The 21,557-nt window shown below is 29.0% G+C and overlaps 1 long non-coding RNA gene across 1 annotated transcript in view; it reads right to left on the reverse strand.

Annotated features, from left to right (window-relative positions):
• LOC107440710 (uncharacterized) overlaps window positions 1–21,557 on the reverse strand; it is a 142,112-nt gene that overhangs the window by 88,185 nt on the left and 32,370 nt on the right. The gene's annotated exons all lie outside the window — the stretch shown is intronic.

Here is a 21,557-nt window from a genome sequence, read left to right on the forward strand (position 1 = left end):
AGCCTCAATGGTTCAGCTCCCAATGAGTTGGTTCAGATACCATCAATGGCTGGATGACTCTTATCGCCTCATACCGACTTTGTCGAAAAATATACTCAATGATAAATGGTGCTCTAGAATCCTCTTACCATTGGGATGACCGTGGAAGTTTCTACATGTAACATGTTCATTGTACATGTTTCTCTCCTTATAGCACGTTGTACATGTTCTTCTCTATGCCTCAAAAATGTGTAAATGTTGGTAATTTCTTTAAAAAATCCTCCACGAGCGTTAGATTGACTCAGAAGAATCCTTGAATCCCTTATTCGATTTGTAATTTTGAAACTAATCCTTTGTCATCCGGATCAGTTTCAAAATCACAAATTGAACAATGATAGTCGTAAATGGCTCGACTTCTCAAAACCAGTTATAAAATAAATAGCCTCAATAAGAAAAAACATTTTTATAAAATATAACTTGTCTAGGTAGAAATGGAAAACTACAGGATTAAAAACTCTTTCTTATCCAGCATAGCAAGAGAGTCCTCTAACAAAATTGATCTGTCTATAGAAGTAGGGGAATGACTCCCTAAAACGGTCAATAAGTTTTCACAGCATTTAATATTCAGGGCCATCAAACGTCTGTTGAAAAAGTCCATTTTAGTGGTTAAATGCTTCGTCATTTAATCGGTAGTTTTATGGCCGCGTTATGCCTCAATATAGCGCAACCTGCTTTATGTTGGTGAAGATATTTTATCGCTTTTAAACAAGCCTCTAGCGTTACGCAGAGAATTATTGGCGAATTATTTTTCTCCTCCCCTACTTCTATCGAAGGATCGACAATTCCCACTTTTGAATTTTTTATTGTTTTTTATTTCCTATAATAACGCTCTCAAATAGCGTAGCAGAAAGGGAACAGGGGTTTTATTGCGTCATTTCATTGGATTTGTTGGTTTTTGTTTTATAAAAATAGAGTGAACGGATTAGAAAAATATACGAGTTTTCTCAGTTATTTTTGAACAGTAATAAATAGCATAAATGCAATATGTAGTTTGAATGGAACATTCTTGGGGAAAGTAGTGATAAACAACGTATTTTCTGTAAGAGATATTTTTTAGTCAAACTATTCCTTAGTATTATTTCTGGATTATTACTTTACGAGTTTTTTCATTAGGAAATAGTAAAATGCATAAAACAATATTATTGCCATCATAGAAATTGTAGCATTTTCACCAAAAATGCTCTTTTAAATATGTGGCTTATCATTATATTGCCCCACTGCCTTTATATATTTCCTTTACAATCACGCATTCTTGTCTTCTTACTTCTGATAAAGACAGACAGTATGTGTTTCCATTTCAGAGGGAGATTTTTCTTAAATAGTTGGAATGTTGGTAAATTTTAAGCCCTTTTTTATCATTTAATGTACGTGATTTGCAATAATTTTGATCGCCACTGAACATAAAAAATTTAATAAAGTAAATATAATTTTAAGTAAATATATTAGATATGATTTCTAGGTAAAAGAAAGTTTTGCAACTCAATTTTCGACCTGATCTAGTTAAGCTACTTTCCTGGTATCTATCAAACAGAACATTTCAAGTATCCATTCAAAACTGCAAATTATCAAAAAGAAATATCACAGCTAAAGTACCTCAGGGCGGCATTCTTGGGCCGATCCTATATATTTTATAAACTCATGATTTTCCAGTTAATAAAACAGACTGCAATAGTATTACAACTTCTTATGCAGATGACACAGGAATCATCATCAAATCAATAAATCCAAATTTAGCATTACAGAAACTGCAGGATCAAATTCATGAAGTAGGAGACTGGTGCATTAAATGGAAAACAGCAGTAAATGCAGACAAATCCCAAATCCTAATCATACAAAAAGAAGACTGAAAATATTACCGCAATGCAAACCAAAACTGTTCAACATCCAAAATCCAATAGTTAAAAAAGCAAACTACCTCGGCTTTATAATAAACAGCAAGCTCATCTGGAATGACCATATCAAAAATATAATAGATAAAGCAAACGCAGCAACAACTGCAATACAACCTCTCATCTATAATAATTTTGTTTCTTTAAAGGTAAGAAAACTACTATATACATCAATGATCTGACAAATTCTCGCATATGCCTCACCTGCCTGGACAACCATAACGGAACACCTCATGAAAAAATTCAACCAAAGTCAGAACAAAATACTCTGAAAAATCACCCGTGCCAGATGGTTCATCAGAAATTCAAATATCCATGAAGATCTCAAGATTCCGACCTTATCAGAATATATATACAAATTAAATGCAGATTTCTATGACAAGGTCACAAAATGCAACGTAGTTAACTTCATTCAGATATTCAACTTTGAAGACTATAAAAAATAGATTAAATTAAGACCAATAGCTGCTTACTTCACATCCAACGCTTCATATCACAATTATCAACATAAATAATTATTTACAGATCCATTCAAAGCATCAAATTCAATAGCGATACTGAAAACCTGATTAAGCGTTTCCCCGCGTTGATCATCGAACTAAATTCAACCACACATAGTTTAGAGCAAGATGCTCCTTATAATTTTCATTAGTTTTATTTACTCAAGCAAAGCTCGTGAACTCTAATAACAGCCATCACGCAGTTGACTGACCTTATAAAGTTCCATCACAACTATTTAAATAAACATGATGGATGGTATAGGGGCCGCATGCCCAACTCAGTAAATTAAAGAAGATGTAAATAAAAGAAATTATACTGACCATAATTGTTATTTTGCTACCAATATAAATTGACTGCCACTTGAAATTATACTGCCACTATTTTTTACTTACTGTTTTGAAAGAAAAAATCAAGAATTAATAAATGTTATAAAAAAAATATATTTGGTATTTTACTTTTGTTCATTTTTAAAACGTTTCCCAATAATAACCCTTTTTCCAATTTCTCCCTTTCTATTATAATCCTTATAGAATGAATTTTGTACTCTATTGGATGGGAGATATTTAAACTTAAAAGAAAGCTATACCACTGGAGAAACTTTTCATCGCCAATTCTGCTTCCTCTCCATAACTAATTTAAAATTAAAAGTATGGAGAAGTTGAGTTTATGCGCACCTAGAGTTATTCATGCTGTTTTTTTAGCCTAAAAAATATTTTCAAAATATCAAAATGCAAGCAAATTATTGGAAGAGAAATTCCGGATCCGAGAAACTCAACCTCTCATAATTTGTTATCAAAATCTCAAAATTTTCTTTTCAGTATTTGATACTTTATGACTCACTCTATATTTGCCACAACTCACTTTATACTTTAAATTACGTATGGAAGTAATCGAACTAACAACTTCCAACATTTTCTAAGTACCAATAGCATCAGAAATTTTTCAAACAGCTTGAAAATTTCCAAACTTTCACGATTCCAACTAAAACAATTTTCTTTATTCAAACAACTTCAGAATATTCTTAAGTACAAAAAATATGAAAGTTTTTCTAAGTCAAAACAATTTGAAAGTCATTTCAAGTTAGAACAACTTCAGAAATTTTCCAAGTACAGATAACATTAGAAATTTTCTTAGTACCAATATCATCAGAAATTTTTTAAGTACAAACAAGTTGAAAATTTTCAAACTTCCACGATTTCAACTAAAAAAGGTTTCTACGTTCTAACAACATCAGATTATTTAAAAGTATAAAATATTTGAAAGATTTTCTAAGTCAAAACAATTTCAAAGTTATTTCAATTACGAAAAACTTCACAAAATTTTCTAAGTACCAGTAACATAAGAAATTTTTTAAGTACAAATAACTTCAGAAATTTTCTAAGTACAAATAGTATCAGAAATATTCTAACTAGAAGCAGATTGAAAATTTTCTGCTTCCTGCGATTCCATCTAAAGAAATTTTCTATGTTCAAACAACTAAGTACAGAAAATTTGTTTACTCTAATTATAATAATTGTTTACTTTAATTGTTAATAGTCACTTGTTTAACACGTTCACGTCGGGGTGACCCACCGGTGGGTCACACTAGATTGTCTCATCTTGGCAGCGCACCGGAGTAAAAACTGGTAACAATAAATCTCATTTTTTAGTTTTTTTCCAGGAATAATAAAAATCCATAACTATCAATTGTTTTTAACGGATGCAATTTTTATATTGAATTGCTTCTTCGCCTTGATAAATTTCCTTACAGTGAATTATTATTGTTGAGAATAGATTAACTCCTTCCAAATATTATCTAAAATTGAAATAGTTCTTCTACCAGTATTTTCTCTTTTCCCGGCGTGAACGTGTTAATTTAATTCTTAATAGCTTAATTGTTTACTTTAAATTTTAATAGTTAAATTTTTTACTTTAATTTTTAACAGTTTAATATTTTACCTTAATTGTTAAGATATTTAGTACCCTTTTTTGTGGTATATATTCTTTCATTCCCCACTAAATTTTCTATGAAAAGTAAGAAACCTAATGGGTTTTATTTCTTTCCTTTCATGAAATGCATTTTATAAGTGCTACAAACTAAAAAATGAATTACATATTTGTTTTTATAGATTCGAATTTTTTTTTTCATATTGTTGTCAATTTTAATAAAACGTACTTCATTAGATCTGAGGACAAATGACATACCAAATTAAAAGTGGTGGCTAAATATGCTTACCACTACCTTAGAAAAGGTTATTTTTAATATTTCAGGTGCAACATAGATATTTAATTTGTTAATATTTTTGGTTGATGGTAATTAGTTAAAACGTTTTGTTTCCTCTATCTTTTTTGCCTGTTTATAAGAAAGTAGCTAACCTGATACATAAATAAACACGGACGTGCCCTGCAATACTTGAAATTGTAACATTATTATTAAAGTAAACAATTAAACTATTAACCATTAAAGTAAAAAATTGAACTATTAAAAATTATATATATATATATATATATATATATATATATATATATATATATATATATATATATATATATTATATATATATATATATATATATATATATATATATATATATAATGAAACGTGAGGTGAGGTTTTGAAAGACGTTGACATTTGAAATAATAAATCTAAACATCTAAACTTCGTAAGCCTCTTACAGAGTATTTTTGATAACAATACAAATTAGATCATGTCAACGTTTTTGAGAGAGCTAAGGACTAAGAGAAACATTATCATTTCAAAAATTCAAGTTCATATTTATTATTGTGAGACAATGATAAGACGAAAAAAAATAATAAATTTAATAGAAGCATGTTTTAAATTAAATATAACTAATAGTTTCTTAATTCAAGTATTGCTTCAATTTTAGAAAATCGTGCCAAGAGAGTATCAAACATTAGGTTTACACCATTTTATTAAACTACAAATATTTCGCTTTTTTACTTCCCTGGAAACTGTCGAACCCTATATTAACTTGCAGTACTTCAAAATACCACTTTCGTATTCCTCCCCCCCCCCCCAAAAAAAAAAGAAAAAAAATTTATTATTTTTCTTCTAAGTCTCAGTAAAGTTTATGTTTTAATATTTGATGCTTTAATATATTCTTATTTAGAAAATTTGATTCAGAGGAATTTTGATCACCAATACATCTAAATACTAAAACATATATACAAAATGGCACCTAAATATACGCGATAAGGAATTTAATGCATTTACAGAATAAACAAAAATACTGCGAAATTTATAGTCCTATAATTGTATTATGTACTATAAATTTATAGAAATTTATAGTACAGTAGTAAGCATCTGTTGAAGTCTTCGTATAAAAGTTACTTATAACTATTAACAGTAACCTGCATTTCATTAAAAATAACGCTTAACCCTTTGGCGCAGATGAGACATCATAGTCGCTTTTATATATTTTTTTTCTGATGCTTTAATTACAAGCAAAAATATATTTCTGCATTTTTTAATTATAAAAAACAGTCTGATAGTTATTAAAAAATCTGTTAGAATCTCGGTATTGTTCTAAAATATAAAATCCAAAGAAAAAAGTAGTTTGGCATTTTTTTTCCTTTCATATTCAAACATTTGTCAACAATTTATTTTATAAATTAAAGAATTTTTAATGATGAATTACTGTTTCTCCTAAATCTAAGTAACTACAAATAAGTGAAAATTTGAAAAATTATTGTTTGGAAATGAGCTATGTTTGGAAAATTTTTCTTTTAACGCAAAAAGGGACATCAGTGTTCAATGCTGTATTTCACAAACAAAAACTATTGAAATGCTAAACAATTTATCACTTATTTTGACCAAAATTAATAAAAAAATAATGAAAAAAAGTAAGAAAAACATGTTTAATGAAAATTCTGTGTCAAAGGTTAAAAACCACTAACTTTTCTATCACTTATTTATCACTTTATGCGTTTTGATATACATTTAGGGGCCAACTTTTCGACTCTTTTCGGGAAAATGTCTTCTATAGTCTGTTCAACGAGAACTGATAGTGAAAGTAAGCAAAGCGGCGTGCTATTTGGCGCAATACCGTTGGCACCGGATTAATGACAAATAGCGCCTATTAGTCAAGCAAAAACTCATTATTTCTTAGAGGGTTGTTTGTTTCGAGGTGGTATCTTTTTGCAGGTGTTTCATGAGCAATATAGAAAATAAAGTGATGGAATTAAGTCCTCCTAAAAAACGGCAGAAGAAATCTTACATAAGTAAAGCTGAGAAGGAAATAATACTGAACATTTATAAAACAGAAGTGCATTCAAAACCAGATGTTCCAATCATTGATGCGGCTGATCATGCGGTTTCTGCATCGGGAGTTAGCACAGCTTCTGTTTTCAGAATTATTAAAGAATATAAAAGGGATAGTGTATTAGATTCACCGAAGTGGATTAAACCTCGTAAAACTTTTTTGGATGACATAGACGATTTCGACACAAATGCTGTAAGAAGAAAAGTTCATGATTTTTTCCGCCGTAACGAAATTCCGACCATAAACTAAGTTCTCAAAGCTGTGGACGATGATTCTAATTTACCAAACTTCAAAAGAACGATATTTTATTCCCTGTTAAAAAAAATAGATTTCAAACATACTTCCCTTAGAAAAATAAAGATAACAGTTTAAAAATACAAATCAATGAAGTTCCTTCAAATATATTTTTAAATCAGTCGGTGAAACATAAAACTATTTTAAATATTATTTAACTTTTAATAAATGTAAAAAAAAATTTTAATTATGAAAGTAAAGAGTATTTTTTTAGCATATTCTTTTAATTCTATACGACTTTTGCGATGGAATTATAAAAGTTATGTTTTGCATAGATATTTAAGCAAAATATATTAAAACTAATTTAATTTGAACTTAAAAAAAATACATTAAAACTATTCTCAAAATAAAATTATGTGTTTACTGAAACAATTAGAAACGTATTTTCGTGTAAATATTTTAATTTTGCACTTTCGTATGTAATTTTAAGATATCAAAAACCGAATATCGTTTTCGTTTTTCTATAAAAGCGAAAGCTCAGTCGATTCAAACGAAATCGCCCATTCAGCGAAAAAACCGTTGAAGTGGCAAACGTTGGCGATCAAACAGCAACCCTTATGTTTACTTCCACGTTTTAATGTTTTACGTTTTAATGTTTGCTTCGTTGCCTTATGAATTTTATTTTACATAATTGTCCATACAACTACATGTAAAAGATTCAAAATTTCATATCAAACTCTACCTTGTTCCAATTCTCCCATAGTAGGTCTCTTAAAATGTTAGCAAAATTACCTAAAATTCAGAAATCTTTAATTTTTAATTGCATATCACTACTATAAAATATTTCGTAAAACGGGTAGTAGTTGGAAACTCCGGTTTCGGTGGCTCATTAGTTCACCTTCATCGGTTGGATTAAAGATCCTACTGGTGAAGGGGTACCAATGTAACATCTGAAAGCGTACAAGTTTTAATAAAAAAAATTACCATTTATGATTTTAAACGTTTTTTTTTTTTTTTTTTTTTTTTTTTTTTTAATTAAATGTAATTTTATCACAAAAGATTACTCTCTTGGCTAATTAACTTCCTGATTTTGATAGGATGATGCATTTAGAAAAATATTTTTTATAATTATTAAATAATTATTTAATAATTATATAATTTAAATAATTATTACATTGCTTTTAAGAAAAACTTAATCACTGTATGTAAATTCGGATTTTCAGTTTGTACTGATGAGTAAAGTTTAAGAAAATAAATTCGAGTATCTCATTAGGCAAAATCAATATGAATTTCCGAGCTATTTGTTTTTGCTAATTATGTTTGTCACAGCAATGTAGATCCCGATTGCTCCAAATTTGACAAAATATTTTAAAAAACGGTCGGAAACTACTAACTGAAATTTGCAGATTTTCGTTTACTCGTAACCCAGTTCGCATTATAAAAAATGGAGCACTTTGAAAAATTTGTGATAAAATGATTGGATGTACCAGGGCTTAATGGTACAAATTAATTAGTACCGGTGATATTTTATGTGACGAAATCAGACACAAGAATGAATACCTTATTATCCACAGATTTGGATTCTTGACCCTCAGAATATAGGGGGTAGCGGCAATCTGAAAAATATTGTTTTAATAGTTTAGTCAATTGAGCGGTTGAAATTTTGGACTAAACTTTAAAAACTTTGGCCTTGAAAGTTACTGAGATACAAAGCCCGCAAATTTCTGTTTATCAAATCATGAGAAATGGAGAAATTTTGAAAACTAGCAGTATTACAAAACGTTTTGAAAGGGATTTATTTAGTTATTTATTTATTTATTATTTTTTAAGTTTAAAAAAGCAAAAATTGAAGAAGGGCATATTTATACAGGATTTATTCTTAAATTTAGTGCAACTATGTACTTTTATTTTTTCTATATTGTTTTATACGTTCGTTGCCGATCACGCAATATAGCGAGACGAAATCACAGTTCGTGTCAATAAAATCGATCAAGTGATAACCAGATGCAATCAACTATTTTTGCAGAAAATATGATGTTTTCTCATGACAATCACATTTTCATTTCTGAAATAAACTTATTGTAAAATTTAAAAACTGAAGTATTTGCTAAAACAGGAAAGCTTAATTTTGATTTCATTTTTTTTTATGGATAGCCACTCTTCATTGATAGATATAGCATAACGAACTGCTCTCGGTTAACAGTGAACGTGTTTCAAAAATAAGTGATTATTATGAAATCTTAGATGTTTAGAGATAAACAGTTTTACGTTAAGAATCTAAGAATGCGTATTACAAAAAGGGTACATTTGTAAAGGTTTAACACTAGAAAGACGGAAAATTAGTCTATACCTATATTGCCCAAAAGCAATTAAAATGACTGGATTGTGAATGCGTGAATTAATTTGTTTAAAATTAATTTTTACCATTTTTTATATTATTTACACTTATATAACAAGTTATTAGTAAATATTAACGATAAAAAAAATTTATGTTGTACAAAAGTCACAAAATTCTAAGAAATTGTGCCATTATATACATCATTGTTTCTCTAATTGAAATTAAAAGCAGTCAAAATGACTTCCTTAGGCAATCTAGTGTTAAAAAGGCAAGAATTATTTTGTAATCTCAAATCAAGAAAATTTCGCTAATTTTTAAATTATTGATTAGCTGCGGTTTTAGGATTTTAATTGTTTGAGTAAATTGATAAGAATTTCATAAATAATTAAGGCATTAAATGTTTTCTAAGTAAAATAGCGCACATTTTAAGTTCCATTCCATAGTTACTGTTGTAGTTTCTTAAAAAAGTTTTTTTTTTTAGAAAAGTAAATTAAGAATCTTAGAATAAGTTTTACAAAAAAGTTACACCGCGTCATAAAGGATTAAAAAGGTACGAATTATTTCTTAATCGAAAATTATGCACTTTTCACTCATTTTCTTTCTTTTTTTAATCAGTAATTAGCTGTTTTTAATGTAAAATAATTGTCTACGATATTAGCGTTTTAATTGTTTAATGGAAGTTGACAATAATTTCATAAATGATTAAATAAAGTTGTGTATTTTAAAATCCATTTCTTTTATACAATATTGATTTCATAGCTGCTACTGGGATTCACTCCCCAAGTGAAGAACCATGAGAAATCGGCAGAAAAACGGAGGATTCTATCCTCAGCAAAATGAAAGAATCCCCAGAGAAAGTAAACCCTAGAAATCTCCCCCACTTTCATCATAAATCATTCCTCCAACCCCTAGCCGTGTACTTTTCGTACTACCTCCCTAATTCGCCTACCCCTAGTAGGGTCCCGCATCAAAGCACCCACTTTTTCAATGAAGTCCTCTCTTCTATTTTGCCTATTTTTTTCCTACTTTTTTCCTTAACAAATGGTTTGAGAAGGTACTGTCAACGTTTTGCATACATTCAATGGCTTCTATTTTTATTGTGAGAGAAAGATTTCGGAATTTTATGTGGATTTCGTATGCCATGTTGCGTCTGATTTCAGTATTTTGCATTAAGTTTTATCCTAAATTCGTAAAGGAATTAATTTCTTTGCTCTCAAAGTAATAATTGAAGAAGTTCGTAGCCTCAAACAAATAAGGCTGAGGGGAATTATTCTTTTCCAGTGGTAATGAACTAGAATCGAAATTTTCAAAATAAATATAATTTTCTTATGAAACTTTTATTAGAACTTCAGCTTAGGAAATATTAAGGGCAATCAAAGCACTAACTTATTCAATGAAGTCCTCTCTTTTATTTTGCTTATTTTTTCTTCTTTTTCTAACAAATCGTTTGAGAAGGTATTGTCAACGTACTGCATACATTCAATGGCTCCTATTTTTATTGTGAGAGAAAGATTTCGGAATTTTATGTGGATTTCGTTTGCCATGTCGCAACTGGTTACAGTACTTTGCATTAAGTTTTATGCAAAGTTCACAAAGTAATATTTTTTTTGTCACTATTGCAAATAAAGAAGTTCTTATTCTCTAACATATGAGGCTATTCGTAACATCTTAAATTTTTCCAACGGTAGTGAACGGGACAAGAAATTTTTAACCTGGTACTTTAACACCATTTCATTTGCAGGCAGATTAGGAGTAAAATATGCTAAATTATTTTTAATCCTAAACTGTTAATCACTATTCACTTTCTCACAACTAAAAAACAGTTCTATATGTGAGTTATAAATTGAATTTAAAGAAAAATTAGTAGTTTGTCTATAATATCTCTAAAACATATCACTCTTTCCGAAAATAAGTTAAAATGTAATGATTTTTTCACCAGATATCTCTCTTTTCTTTCTTGAAATCAATAACATTTCAAACCTGGAAATTTAAAATCATCACTCCGAAATTTAAGATATGCTTATGTTAACCCCTTGGGGACGGGTGATTCATAAAAGCATTTTTACAAAATCAGGGTGCAAATAAATAAAAAACGGTAGCTTAAATGTAGGAGCTGCTAATTTGCTTTTACTTTAATTATTGTTAGTTTAATCATATAATACATACCTGCCAACTCTTCCGGATTTTCCGGAAGATTTTATTTTCCCATTTAAAGTGGTAGCTATACTCAGGTTATTCCAATTAACTTTTTGAATTATAATGATAATTATAAATGAGTTTGACCACCACTACATATAAATAATTACAATAAATGTATGAAAGCATAATAATCCTTGCGCAAGCGAATTTCAATGTGATCAAAATATAAATATATTTTTGAGTCAGATTGTTTTTCGTTTATTGTTTTAAAACCACTCTGAAAATCCATTCTCGGAAAGAATGAAAGTTGGCTGGTATGTATAATATAATCAAAGTTAGTTCAAGGTATAACTAAGTGATTTTATTTCGAACTAAAGTAATGGTGAATTAAATAAATCAAAGAATTATAACCCCTCCAGCAAATAAACTGCTAAAGAACTACTTTGGTTACCAGTTTTATCTTTTTACCCTGATTGATACGGTTTAATGCTGGCACGTATTTGTGACTTGTATGATTGTAAGCTAGTGTATAAAATAATTTTTCATGAATTTAAAGGATTCAGTGCTTTTATTATTAGATTTACCAGAAAATTCCGCCAACGAAAGAACAAGCATGCTAAAAAAAATTTTGCAAGTGCAAATTTTTGCATAACTACTTCTCCTCTCTGATTTGCAATGAAACATTTCATTCGTTATTACCACAAACATAAATGATTCATATGGAATCACTACTACAATAGCCCATCGTGTTTTTTTTTTTTTTTTTTTTTTTTTAAATCTCTAGCATTTTTTGGATTGTAATATACATTGTAATGCATTTTTTGGAAAAGTTATCCGTCTGCAATGCATTAATTGGGTCAGAAATTTGTGACATTTAGGATTGTAATGTAAACAAAAAACCTTTCGCTTAATAAAAACTAAACCGCTCTTTTCATAAACACTATCTTTACAACGCTAGAAGTCTAAAATTTCCCATTTCGAAGTTGTAAACTTTTATAGATTTTCCGTAATATTTTCATCATTATCGTTATCGAAATTTATTTCAGGCATCTAAGGCTGTTAATGGCTCCTTTCAAAAGACTTTATTTTCATTTATAAGGTGTTAGTAACATTTCTTTTTAATTATTCATGGTGACAACAGTCTGGAAAAATTAAAAAAATGAGACAAATGTTTTATGAGGTCACGTAATTTTTATAGGTTTTCGATTTTAAGTCAGTTTTCAAATCAATTTCAGAAATTCAGTCAATATCACAAGTATTTTATTTCCAAATATATTTATCTGATAGTAATCTGTTAAAACATTTTTTTAAAATCATTTCTGGCTACCTTGCTACTGGACTTAATTTTACTAAAATAAACTTAATTTAAATTGATTTTGACTATCGCTACATATCAATAAGCAAACCATACATCTAAATTAATAGAATTTATATGTTAGCAATAATACGCACTAAATCAAAATAAATTTGGCATTTTACTAATAGGTCTACCGTAATGCTCTGCCCATGTAAGCACACGCCTCCTTTTACAGTAATACAAAAGGGGTTTACCCTTTAACTCAATGGATGTTCTAGCTTAAAGAGACACAACATACATGGCTCTAAAGAGAAAGGGCCTACATATTCAAACTTGTAACAGTGGTACGTCTGGTTTATACATTTAAGGGTAAATGCCCCTCCACTTTTATTTATAAAAATACTTTTAGCATCCTTGCATAATGGGGAGTGTTCTTTCGCGAACAGAATTTTCCGATAGACTCGAGTGTTGATCGAAGTTAGATATTATTTTTACTAAAACAACATTCCCCCTTTTCAAAAGAAATAGGAAGAAAGCCCTTAAAATAAAAAGAATTTTATTAAGTGATGGAGAAACAAAAATTTACAGGATATTTGTAAATTTTGCTATATTCTATGAGGTTCAACATAACATTATTGCAATAAATTAATATTTTATATGAATTTTTAAATATTATATTTTAAGTATTAAGTATTTTAGGGGGGGGGGGGCAAAAAAAACTAAACTAACAATCATACATTAAAGCATCAATTTTGTTACCACTAAAACAATCTTTTACAAAAAGTGGAGCAAGTTGACTTCTACCGTTTACAATGTAGTATTTCAGCTCTAAGAGAATTACAATTGCTTGTTTGGTATCACTTTTGATGAGAGATTTTCATCATACAAGTATACTTTATCAATTAATTTTAAGAAATTTGATTTATAATTATTTTGCGCACCACTATACATAAATAATTTAAGCAAATAACACAGACCTAACACTGAAGTTCTGGGCTTCCCTGAACGAGCGGTATTGCCCGCTGTGAGAAGCCATGCTTGCAAATGTATGTAATTTCAATAAAGCGATGTTTTTAAGAGCGAGAAAGAGTACATAAATCAACCTTTTCTTCATATATATATATACATACCTGCCAACTTTTAATCCTTTCGAGGATGATTTTCCCCAGTGGTAGTAAAATGAAATTTAAATTGCAATTTTAGACAGAAACATAAGCAGTATTTTGAGGAGGCTTATGCGGATTACCGCAATAGCATTACATATTAATATATGTGTTTAATTTTTTGAAAAACAGTGGTGGTCAAACAGAATATTAATTAAGTTTATAAATGCAAGGAAGCAAACATTTTACTACAACTTTAAATATAGAAATAAAATTTTACGCCAAATGCGTAAAAGTTGGCAGGTATGCATAAATATATTTTATACCAATTTAAATATTGCAGGGTGTTAAGACTTCCGGGTTTGCGTCAGGGCTGAAAAATTACATACATCTAGAAGGGAGAAACCCAAACAACTTTTAGAAAAATAATTCCATTTTAGTTTAGTTTTAAGAAGAGTAAAATATCTATGACTGCCAATTTTTATAACAGTTATAATGTATGGAGGAACTGTTTCTTACCTGTGAGAAAGTAATTAGTAGTGAACAGTTACAAAAATGCCAGCTTACTCCGTTTCGTAAAACCTCATCGATGCACCACACAGATCAAGCTCAAGATGTATGGGAAAAGGGCCGCAAGCGGCCTCGGGTGCCCAGATATTTTATACAGTTTAAGTTTAACTCCGTTTCGTAAAAAAATATTTTGAAGTGGTACCGAAAGTTAAGTTATTTTAAGTTTAGTGTTTTTCATTTTCGGTAATTTTTACACCACAATAAATCAAAAATTCATAATATTAAATGAAATGCAACTTTATTGCACTTATCTGGTGGTTATTATTTTATATAAAGTGGGCTTAAATTATAGTAGGTGAAAAACATGAAAACTTCCCACGGTTAACCTGAAGACAAGGGGATTCTAAGCAATGATCCGTCTACCACCGAGGATATTTTACGTCAGCACTGCGGCCTGGATTCAAATTTGTATTAACCAGCTCCTGCTTGGATATTGAACTTGGGTGACCTCATTGGGAGCAGAATGCTCCATCCCCAGAGCCGCTGCGGCTCCAGGCTGTAGCACTTGACCCTTCAAAATAAAAACTTTAGTGTAGGGGTATAGGTTCCCAACTTTCATCTAGCTCACAGCCACTTTGCAAATCAAATATTTTTTCTACGTTCTCTATATAATTTTTTTAAAGAAAAGTTTATCAAACAATTTAAAAAAAATTTCGTTTAACATTTTTGATGTGTTATACTTTATTCGTTATTTTATTGAAAATGTCTACTGACCTATGAGTTTATATTTGAAATGAATTTGATGCATCACCTTTCTACTTAAATTAAACAATCAGAGAAATATTTAAGGAACATATTTTTTGATGGTTTGGGAAAAATAATGAATACACTAAGGCAAGATTGTGATTTTTCAATGCTTCATGTTCACATAATACTAACTCAGACATTTCTAACATTCAATTCAAACAGTTATAATTTATAAGCTAACTGCAAGAAATTAGAAATTTTTGGAAAAAAATAAAGAGTGGAGGTTTAAATATCTTAGGACTCTCTTTTTTTTACTGGAAGAAATTTCTTTTTAATTAAATTAAAGAGTATAACACTTTCCTGGCAATTACTGAAACGTCAAGGGTTACGAAAATATTCCCCCTTTTTAAAACTGATATAAGTTGAGCATCACTTTAACAAATATGTAATAATCTAGGTTTAAACAATGAAATTTTCAAACACATTTTGTAACTTTAAATAGGATGAAAATTCAAGAATTGACACAAATTTTGAATTATCTTCCCATTCCGTTCTTTTTTTATAACAATTTATTTGAATTGTTTATATTTCATATTGTAATTTGTTTACTTGTAGGCTATTATTTAAATTGTTTGGTTTACAAAGAGAAATAATTATAGAACTAAACAAATTTCTTCTTTATTGTTACCAGTTTCTTCCGTATCATTATATTAAAATGAACATCGTTTTATTGTTATTCACTATAATTAAGAGTCAATGGACTGAACTATCATATTGGAAACAGAGGAAAATAAGAAGGCGGATTTACTACAGATGGGAAAATTTTTCTAAGTTAATTATATTTACCAGTCACCGAATAAAAATATAACACTCATCTGCGACTTTTTCTTTGATGCACAGTTGTAATTACAACTATTACGTTTTTTTTAATTAAGATTGTATTTTTACTTATGATGAGGAAGTTAATGCTTTTAGTGTATTGCCTATAATATATATAATACGTGTGTGTATAAATAAATAATGAATTTAAAAAAGTTGCGTCATAAGGTTCAAAATTTAAACCATGTTTTCCGACTTATGAAATTTTGTCTTAGATTTTACAAATAAAAATTTAAATAAACCTTATTTGAACATTATGATTGCGAAAATAAATATTTTTTTTCTTATTCAATTAAATTGAACACTTAATTTTAGGTATACAAAAATTTAAAAAGTTTAGTTTTTAATTATAAGGCTTTAGATACAGACAGTTTGTACAATCTTTGTAAGTGTAAGGAACGTAAAAGCAATACTGCTTTAATTACCATCCGTAATCATGATGTTACGGGAGATCTAAATATTATTAATAATGATAAAAAAATTATGTCTTTAGGTTCCAAATTTAGACCCTTTTTTCCTACTTTTAAGAATAAAGTTACAACTATTTTTAATGAAATTCTTGATGAATTCATTTCAAAATTACCACACAAACATAATTCTCCAATTGAATATTTTATTTTAATGGTGAGAAAATATCAATAATGCTTTTAAAACTAATATGAAAAGAATAATTGTTCATAAAGATTTTAATTTTAACTCTAAACAGAAACAAGAAATTAAAACAATTCAAAACAGTTTCTTTTTCACCACTCCTGAATATAGCTACCGTAAACCGGGGCGAGTCTACCCATTTTTTTCAGTTTGTCAACTTTCAAGTGGTCAAACTTTTGTAAATATTAAAGAAAAAAGGCTTTTAATAGGTGTTTCGGAATCGCTATTTATCCCTCTTTAAAGCTGTGAAATCGATTTTAGAAAATATTAACAGTTACGCTGTTACTGTATATCTTTATAGAACTGCTGACAAATCTCTCGTATGGGGCTAGTCTACCCATTCTACTAAAATGGTTAACATTGTAAATAATCAAATTTTACTATTAAATTGTTATTTTAGTTACCACATGGGATATGTATGAAGTAAAATTCATAACTTTATTATATATTCCATTTTTTTATTCATTAAATAACACAAATTGAGTATTTGATCGATTATCACATTTTGATCACAGTTTTGTTTTTATAATCATTAACATTATAAAATAACATTTTTTTCTGATTATTGTTGATAAAAGTAAATTAAAATTAATATAAATTTACAATTAAATAATTAATAAATAATAATAATTAAAGATTATTAACAAAATCGAAATTCAAACATTAGGAATCATGAAAAATCCTTTCCCCATTCTTTTGGGAGGTGTCATTTTTCTTACAATGTTTTCTCGTTGAAATATAATATTAAATAAAAAAAATTAATTTTGTAATATAAAGATTGAAAAAATTGGTAAAATAAACATATTTTATATTCACATTTATATTTAACCTATAAATTTTTTATTAATGATAAACTTATCAATGCAGAATTAAAATAATATAATAAAATTCATTTAAAATTACTTAATTTTAATGTAAACAAAGTTCTAAATTATATTATTATGCTTTATTAAAACTAAATACGAATGGGTAGACTCGCCCCGCGAATTCTGGCTTTTTGTTCACAACAGCAAAACTTACATTCTTTTTGTTTTTTTTTCATATAAAATTAATGTAATCTTAGTCTTAGATAAGTTTATCACTTAACCAAAGTGAAAATAGTAATAATAATAATAATATACTTACGGAGCACCAACTAAAAGTTTGCTGATTTTCAATACTAATCTCTCAGAAGACGTTTGAACAGGTCGGTTAAAAAGATGACAAATAAATAAAAACGGATCAAACTACTACAGCTCCATCTTCCTTAGAGTCTGAACTAAGTCCTCCGTCGGTAAAAAAAAATTTATTTGCAATTTGAAATAGTGAAAATTAAATAAAACTAAAATGGGTAGACTCGCCCCTGGATGGGTAGACTCGCCCCGGTTTACGGTAGTAATAATGTTTGATTTTTTTTTTACAATCAACCTGTTTCGGATGAGCTAAGCCGCAGTATTAACTATAAAAAACTTAACGCCATTAGTGATATTATTATTAATATAAATAAAACGATTTATAAAAGATTTAGAATTGAATCAAAATCATTAAAAATTTTCTTTTTCTTTCTGTTAATCCAAAATTCCATAAAACCCAACTAAATTCATATGTATTGTTAGTGGTATCAATAGTAATATGAAAAAAATAGGTATTTACTTTGAAAATATTCTTAAAAGGATATACAAAATAATTAACAAACACACTAAAAGTAATAATCACCTGAATGTGAATATCAAAAATACCATAACGTTTTAAAAAGCACTAAAAACTTTGAATAGAATCAATTTTATAAGCTTTTTTGATTTCGAAAACCTATATACATTCCTTCCAATTAATAAAATTCTTGATACTCAAAATTCAAAGCCAATTTAATGATTAAGTTGATAAAAAGTGCTTTAAATTTCTCGTTCATAACAACAATTATATTCTGTTTAGTGACTAAACAAGAAATATGTTCTGCTTAATAATTGTCTTTTTCAACAAATTAATGGTATTACTATGGGCAATAATTTTAGTACTGATATTAGCAATACTTTTTCTACAAGAATTCATTAAAGTTATCTGATAATCTTCTTTCAAATTCCTTTTTTCTCAGATTTATTGATGATCTTTTGGTAATAAATTTTGATGATTTTGGAATTTTATCTGAGCAAATTTACCCAAGTGAATTAATTCCTAACAGAACTAATTTTTGAAATTTTCCAGTCGATTTTCTAGATTTAATTCATAAAATTAATGAAAACAGACAATATTAATTTAATCTCTTTGATGAAGGAAATTATTTTAACTTCAAAAGAGTTTTGATTTTATTTCCAAGTTAGCCAACAAGGTTCATATGATAATACTATAAGTTCTGAATGAAGTGATAAAAAGAGCCGGGATTTTCCTTCCGGCCCATTTATAGAAGGTCGGGTTAACGAATTTTCGAATTAGAAAACTCCATCGGTATTGCAAGACATGAGAGAACTCTGTACTAATACTTCGCTGTTGTTTGAATTTTTTGCTTCAATATTATAACCATCATATTTAATTTCTAAAACAAAATCATTTACTCAACAGGTGATGGTTTGTAATTAAAATGTAATTTAATCCATACTTAATATTCACAAATATAAATGTTTCACATTACCGAAAGGCAATGATAGCCCAGTATTTAGAGAATCAGACTCCGGCCGAGAGGGCCAAGATTTGATCATCGACTCCGCTAAAGACTCACTGAGTACATGCAATATGTGTCCTTGTAAAATCTGCGGAATCCCTGTGGTTGAACGTTGAGCAGTACCGTGGGTCTGGAGAAAATTTCCTTCCCCTTTGTCAAATTAAGGAAGTGACCTCATGAATGAGATTTCTCTGAAGTGGATCAAAATTTTGATCAAGATTTAGTGATTCCTTATCATAATGTCATCGGATTATCCTCAGGGACTGTTGCCAATAGCCCATTGTGCAGCTCTAGTGCGATGTAAATAAAGTATCATTATAAAGAAATTCATTACATTTTGTTGTGTTCGGTACTTACAGCTTCAAAATTTTACTTTTTTTTTTTTTTTACTTGTCTAGTAATGTTTTAACAGTTAAAGTAAAAAAATTTTTTTGAAAAAGGCATTTTGGAATTTAGGTCAATTGCAGCATTTAAAATAATATCAACCATGAAACGTTTCTAGTTAATTTACAGAATAATTCTTTCTCTTAAAAGAGACAAAGATTGATAAACGGGACAAAAGCACTCGAGATTGGCTGTTAAGAAACCTTCAATCTTTCAATTCTGAAGGATGGACTTTTCAACTATCACGTTTACGCTTTTCTCGCCGCTGTTCTCCTTCGTTCTAAAAGGGACCCTCTGGGGTTTCCCGATCTTTTTGTCCTGACAAGTGAGAAAATAAACTGCTTTTGCGGCCCACTTGATGTTACCAGACAGAGCAGTAAATCACCCCGGAGCTCCCCCGTTCCCAAAAGTCCTTTTCCGACAATTCAACTGGATTTTCTATATTTTTACTCCTCTTATTCCTGTTTGGCTTTATTTTGGAGAAAGAAAGTGATGCAATTGAGAATCCCGAGGGAAAATTTCGTGAGATATTATATAAAAGTAGCAGTTTAAAATAGTTTAATTAATTAGAGCATACAGACAATTGGACTATTTTATTCCTTAAAAGTCATTCGTGCTCACAAGCTTAGGGCTATGTTTATAGCTGTAAAATTATAGGAATACTGAGGTGCCTCCTTTCAATTTTAGCAGATTTTGTAAATTGACATTTTATTTTTGGTACGAGATAATTTGAGTTCTTGATTACTACGACGGACATGCCAAGTGCTACGAATTCGCCCAAGCATTTTGAAATAGAAAAGTAAAAACTAAAATTTCATGATTTTGGGCAAATTTTATCTGCTTTTTAAAAGGTTCGAACATTGTTATCATCAAAATTTATCTGAGGCCGTTTGCGGCCCTTTTCCCTTCCGTCTTGTAATGTTGTTTTTAAGATGGCGCTTTCTGATAAATGGAATGCAAATTGGAGTGAAAAGGCAATTAAATATTTTGTATCGACGTGGTTAAACAGTAACAAAATGGCATATTATATAAGCCTTCAAATTGAAAGTAGTGGTGAGTAAAAACCCTATGAATCGAATTTTTGAACCGTGAACAGTGCTGAAAGCCTACATGTATCAAATTGGAAAAAAGCGAAAACTGGTGCAAAAACATTTTTATCCAGCATTTCTTTCAATCTAGCATCAATCGAGAAAAAAAAAATTTCTGTAACTACCTAGACTTTTTTTTTTAATTAATTAATTTATTTATTTGAAATTAGCTACCATAATGATGCTAAACCCAATATGTTTTTAACTCAATGTAAGTTATATTTCATGATATATGGGGTAGGGGTACCCAGTTTTAATAAATAAAGCAAAGCAAAGTTATTTTAAATTATAGCAAATGCATATAAAACTGCTTCTTTTGCGAAAAAAAGTAGATTAAGTCCTCAGAAAAACTAGTAATAACTGAAATGGTTTTGCTAGTAGCTTTTCCGATTCATCCCTGATCAAGAATCATACAATACCACTCGAAAATATTTCCAACCATATTTCATCTATCAAGTTGACATCTCTGCTACGGCAGATTTATAATTCAAGCAAATACTGTAGAATGCAGCTTTGATATTTCAATGGTTGGCAATTTTTAGTAAAAATAATTGTGCTTAATTAACCTTTCGGGGGAAGAAAATTTTCGGTAAGAAATTTAGTCCCGAAAAGACAGGAGAAATGTGGTTATCCTATGCATATCCACTTACTTTACTTAATTTAACAAAAGTTGGGTACCTGGGCAGCGCAGAAAACCCATATCCCATTCATCATGACATTATTATAGACAAATTAAAAATATAAACAGTTTGTATTCAGGAGGAGTCTCTGGGGTGACTGATATTGCCTATGCATATCCAGGGTGAAAAAATTTGCTTTATCTTTAAATTTTCTTAAATAAGAAATGGTTGATTAAAAACC

This window comes from Parasteatoda tepidariorum, chromosome 12 (genome assembly GCF_982258835.1).
Source record: "Parasteatoda tepidariorum strain Cologne lab strain chromosome 12, Ptep-v5.0, whole genome shotgun sequence".
Lineage (NCBI taxonomy): Eukaryota > Metazoa > Arthropoda > Arachnida > Araneae > Theridiidae > Parasteatoda > Parasteatoda tepidariorum.